We start from the raw sequence: 6000 nt of genomic DNA, 5'->3' as shown, positions 1-6000 counted from the left end.
GTAAGCACCAAAAATAGTACTACTGCCAACCTTGCCAAAGTGCTCCAACTGCAAGCAGCGAACAACTAAAAAATCTCAAAGTCTAGACAAATGCTGATCGAGGTGTAGCCTATATCATATTAGTATGGGTTGCCCACAAACCTTTGAATCACTGTGTGGGTAGCCCATGGTCTGCCCATAAAAAATGTGGGCAGCCCATGGTCTGCCCATAAAAATGTGGGCGGTCCATGGTCTGCCCATAAAAAATGTGGGCAGCCCATGTTCTGCCCATAAAAAATGTGGGCAGCCCATGGTTTGCCCATAAAAAATGTGGGCAACCCATGTTCTGCCCATAAAAAGTGTGGGCAGCCCATGGTCTGCCCATAAACAAAGTGGGAAGCCCATCAATATTTCATGCTTAGCCCATGATCAATAATTTTATGTGGCTAAATTTATTAAAATGCGTTTATATGATCACGCATTTGAAGATTGGAAGTTTTATATTCCACCTTGTCATTTAGCAACACATTCTGCAAGAAAGCCCATATTGGGCACATATGGCAAAAACACAAAAACCCACATAGAACCCACAAGCCCATTAAAATAGTATATGGGGCCCATATGGGCTTGCTGGCTGGGGTGACGTCACACGCGTGCCAAAGGGGGGTTGAAACCCCCGGCCCACCCTCCCCCCTCCTTGGCTACGCCACTGCTCCTAGTGGTTTTCCACTAGATCTAGTGGTTTTTGACATAATCTAGTGGTTTTCTTGGAGAACGTAATGTTTTTTTTTAATTTTGAGAGTGGCAGCATCAACTTTCCTTCTGTTGTTGACGAAGAAGATTTAGATGATTTGCAAGAAGAATAGGGAGCTTTGCATCAAGCGTGCAATGCTCCCCATGATATAGTGATAACCTTAGGCAACCAAAATTGGAATTCGTGTTTATGTTGCATTTTGGTCCAGAGTGCTAGGTCGTTTTCCCAGGGTTAGCAAAGCCCTTCAGAAATCTGAATTGTTATTAAGTACTTGTGCCGAATTGTACAGTTCACTTGTAGACTTTCTAAGCGAAATTAGAGATGAGATTGACGAGTTTGATCAGCAAGCAAAAGCAACCTTGCCGAATATTAACTGAAGAACTGTCCCTAGGAGACAAAGAAATGCACCTGACGCTTTAAGTGAACTCTCTTCAAAAGAAAGGTTTAAAATAAATTCCTTTATCCATATGCTCGGCGCACTTGAAGCCAATTTAAAATGTGTACAGTGACATTGCAGAAATGTTTCTCTTTCTTGCTAATCTGAAAGCAACTAAGGTAGAAATTGTACGAGTCGTACAACTTTTAAAGGAAGCGTATCCGGAAGATGTTGACCCGAAACTTACTGATGAACTTCTACATTTTCATTTGTACGTGAGACAAACACAAAGCCAAGTGCTACCGGTACAGAAGAGCAATCTATTTCCTTGTCTCATGGAGACCTTTATGAAATTATGTGCAAGGAAAAAATTAACACTGCCTTTCCTAGTGTGGCAGCAATATTAAGATTGTTTCTAAGCTTAATGGTCACTAACTGCTCAGGAGAGAGACCTTTCTTAAGGCTCAAAAGCATCAAAAATAAACTGAGATTGACAAAGTCTCAAGAAAGTTCTGTGCATTGAGAGTGACAAACTTAAACAGATAAATTTTGATGAACCTTTGCATGATTTTGCCTTGACGAAAACTAGAAAAAAAACAACTATTTCTTATGTCCTCATAAATAAACTTTACAATTATTGTAACGGTTGTTTGATTAAAGAAATTAAAATTAAAAGCAAAACTGCCTTAACTAAATTTTTATTCTTTTAATTAAAAATTTACACCTATGAATGTAGAAAATGAAAAGAACGAAGAGTTTAATGCACTCATATTTTTAACATTAAGCAATGACATGTGATGTTGTTTAGAGAGAAATTCTGAGCTCAAAAATTGGGAGGGCCTCACAAATGGAATAGCCTAGGGCCTCTCATGGTCTAAATCCGGCCCTGAGGACACTTATAGACTATGGATAGATCTGTAATCATTTACTTTTTTTGCTTGAAACACCTTTTAAACTTGGACGTATGGATACGTCCTTGGTCATCATGGTTAAAATCTCAAGACGTGTGTATACGTCCGTGGTCGCGAAAGAGACCAACGGGACTGTTGCCTGACGCGTAATTTTGTCAAATCTACTGCCGTTAGGCAGAATTGACCAATCAGAAAGCTATGGTTTTTAGGTTTATTTGTGGCATATTCAACGCGGAGATCACAAAATGTGAAGATGGAAGAGATTTCTGAGATGAAATGGAAGAAAATCTCAGGATGGAAAAAACGTCTTCCAATCTATCTCATACCCTGTCTGCAGTACTCTCAAAGCGATTGCGGAGTGCGGACCCTTAAAAATTTTTTTCTGGAATTTATTAGGCTATATCCCGTTTCTTAGCGGAAATAAATGCTTCATAAGTTCTGAAGAGAAATATAGGCTAATTTTGCGACCTTTCTAAAGAACTTTTTCTTTTTTTATTTATTTGTAGGCTAATCAATGTTTCGTTGTAATCACTGTCATTGCAAAACTGCGAATGCTAATAAACTGCTGACTAACGTTTGCATTAATAGATCGAAGAAACACATCATAAAAAAGACTACGTTGATTAAGTTCAATTGTTGCAATTACCATTCTGAAATTCCTTTACATCGTTTCTTACTAGCCTGACATTTTGAAGAGTGTATTTTTCATTAATGAAGCATGCAGTTTTAAAGTGCCTAAGTCACATTTTGTTCAATTGAAGTTGGTTAGAACTTAACTTGGGAATTTTGGATTTAAGTACCCACTTTTAAAATTACACTCTTCATTTCTAAATTACAGTCGCGCTCAAAAGTTTAAGACCACCTGTCAAAATTTTGGATTCTTACAATAATCTATTGAAATCATTTTAAATGTTATGTCATATTGGGTTTTATGCTGTTACTGCAGTGTTATGTAACAGAGCCTTCTGTTTAAGCCATTATCAATGAGCTATTTCTTTCAGAAATAAAAAATTTGAACTTTTTTTCAAGATTTTTTGCTGAAAAAAATGGGCAAAAAAAGGAGCTTTTCAGCTGTGGAGAGGTCAAAAATTCTTGTATTAAAGGAAGAAGGGTAGGGGAAGGTCGGGACCTGCGAGCCACTTTTTTCTTTTAGATGCATATCTTCTACGTTTCTCAATATTTTTTTCTAAAAATTGGCTTTGCAATGCCTTGTAGTGCTACCTACTCTACAGCAAAAGCACAAGTTATTATTTCAACGTATGTTTAATTTACGCTCTAAAACATAAACACGCGCCAAGCGGCTTATCGCACCCCACATGTGGGGAGCGATAAGCCACAATTGCGATAAGCCAAAAAATGTAGTATTTTAGCAAAGAAATCACTTCGCCATATCAAAAATACAATTCTACAATACAGTTGTATTATTTATGTGTGAAATCAATCTTCAAGCCAGCTTCCAAGCTTTAAATTTTGAAATAAGCGATGGAGAATTTTCAGATGATTCCTTGGGATGAGTTGTCAGAATTTTCATGTGAAATAGCATAATCAATAGTTGCAAACGAAACAAAAGTCAGAATTGTGATATATCCTAATGGAAAGGTGTGAAAACAAAAAAATGATGTCATATGACATTTTAACATCTACTATCACAGGCACTTGTCATGGCTTGTAGGTCCCAACACAAGGTGACTCAAGGCTCCCTACCTGATCGTTCAGAAATGAAACAACAGCTGAAAAAAAACTTACATTGCTATTTAAAAAACTTTCAGCTTAATCTCATCATAAATACATCACCTACCACTACAAAAAAGTTCATGAACATTTCTTGCATAACAAATGAGTTATTTTAAAACACATTCAGCCAAAAAAATTTACTTTTTTAACCCAAAACTTATAAATCCTCTTTGCACCTTCATTTTTAGTACAATTTTGACCAAAGGATTGTGGGAAAGTTATCCAAGCATAAAAAATATAATGACGTCAAAAAATGCAAAAAGAGTACTTTATATTAAAAAAAACGGGGGTGGATTATGGTTCCCACCATGATCATGGGTCCCGACCTTCCCCTACTCGGAAAGAAAAATATCCGAAAAACTAAAGTTCAGCAAGACAGCAGTCCATCAGGCAATAGTTAAATTTAAAAAAATTGCAAGTTTAGTGGACTTAAAAAGGGTGGTAGACCCAGGGTTACCAGTCCAAGAGATGACCATGTGATGAGGAGGATGGTAGTGCGCTCACCCACGTGCTTTGAGGCCAAATTCATTGCTAAGACAGAGTTTTATGGTAGATGTACTTACATTTGTACCTTTACACAACAAAGCCGATCTAATTTTTTTACGGGAACACGTTGGTGAGCGCACTATCATCCTCCTCATCACATGGTCATCTCTTGGACTGGTCACCCTGGGTCCACCACCCTTTTTCAAGTCCACTAAACTTCCAATTTTTTTAAATTTAACTATTGTCTGATGGACTGCTGTCTTGCTGAACTTTAGTTTTTCGGATATTTTTCTTTCTGAGTACCCTTCTTCCTTTAATATAAGAATTTTTGACCTCTCCACAGCTGAAAAGTTCCTTTTTTGCCCATTTTTTTCAGCAAAAAATCTTGAAAAAGAGTTTAAATTTTTTATTTCTGAAAGAAATGGCTCATTCATAATGGCTTAAACAGAAGGCTCTGTTACATAACACTGCAGTGACAGCATAAAACGCAATATTATATAACATTTAAAATGATTTCCATAGGTTCAAAAGTGAGAAAAACTAACTGGTAAAGGTGATCAGGTACTATGACACTTCCTCAAATGGGCGATCAAAACTTTAGACTTGAAAAAAAACTATTGATTTATTTCCATAGGTTATTGTAAAAATCCAAAATTTCGACAGGTGGTCTTAAACTTTTGAGCGCGACTGTAAGTGGCCGACTGGTTTCGGCTCTGGTGCTGGTAGATCTTATATCGCTTCCAAGTCGGGTCAAACCAAAAACTTTGAAAACTGTACTGATTGTATTCTTTTTTGCATAACGCAGTGAAAATCAGTGTTGTACGCGTCATTGAAATAATTTGACGGCGTCAGCGTCAGCGCGAATTGCCTAAAAACTTTACGGCGTAAAGGACTGCGTAAGCTTTTAAAGAAATTGTCAGCGTCAGCGCTAATTTCTAGCGCTATTTTTTGCCAGCGTCTCAAAAAACGGAAATATTTCAACCAAGTTCAGGCTAACAATACCGTAGCTATAAATAAAGAGCAGGTATTATGTTTTGAGACTGTATTGTAATTAGCTGCTCAGCCTACTGTATATAATTAGTTATTTCCTTGCAGAAAAACAAGCATTTCAAAACGTTTGTCTGACAATCTGCTGCGTTTGGGAAGCATATTCAGGGGCGCCGGAGCGATTTTTGACTGGAGGGGCAGGAGTATGAAAAAAGGGCACTTTTGTTGCTGAAAGGCCAATTTTTTTTTAAGTTTTAAGATAAGATATAGCGATAATGCTCATCTATCAGCTCATTATCGAGTAATGATACAAGCGTCCGCTATACAAAGAACAATGGCACGGAAGGGCATCATGCTATTTTGTAATGATGTAATATAACTTACTGTGATGGAGAATTTTGTGTCGTGAATATTATTTTGAGGCAAAAATAGAACATTATAATTAGGCTAAAAGCGAATAGCATAAATTGTTATATTGCAAAGTGTGCAGTAGCTTACATGACCTTAAAAGGGCATCATTGCCCCCTCTTCCATCCCCATCCACAGAAATTTGAGGGCAGGGGGCATCCGCTCCCCTCCCGCTTCCGGCGCCCCTGCGCATATTGTCCTTTCCAAGTGAAAAAATGCGTTCCACAGCAGCGCTGGTTGGTATTGGTATGTTGTATTTCAAAAACAAGTTGAAAACGTTTAGTCGGAAAGGTATCACTGTTCCAAGCGTGCTGTGATAGTTTAGCATGTATAAATCTTTTAACGAGGCCCACTGCACCAACATC

Source organism: Aplidium turbinatum, chromosome 2 (genome assembly GCF_918807975.1).
Source record: "Aplidium turbinatum chromosome 2, kaAplTurb1.1, whole genome shotgun sequence".
Lineage (NCBI taxonomy): Eukaryota > Metazoa > Chordata > Ascidiacea > Aplousobranchia > Polyclinidae > Aplidium > Aplidium turbinatum.
This window is presented reverse-complemented; position numbering follows the sequence as displayed.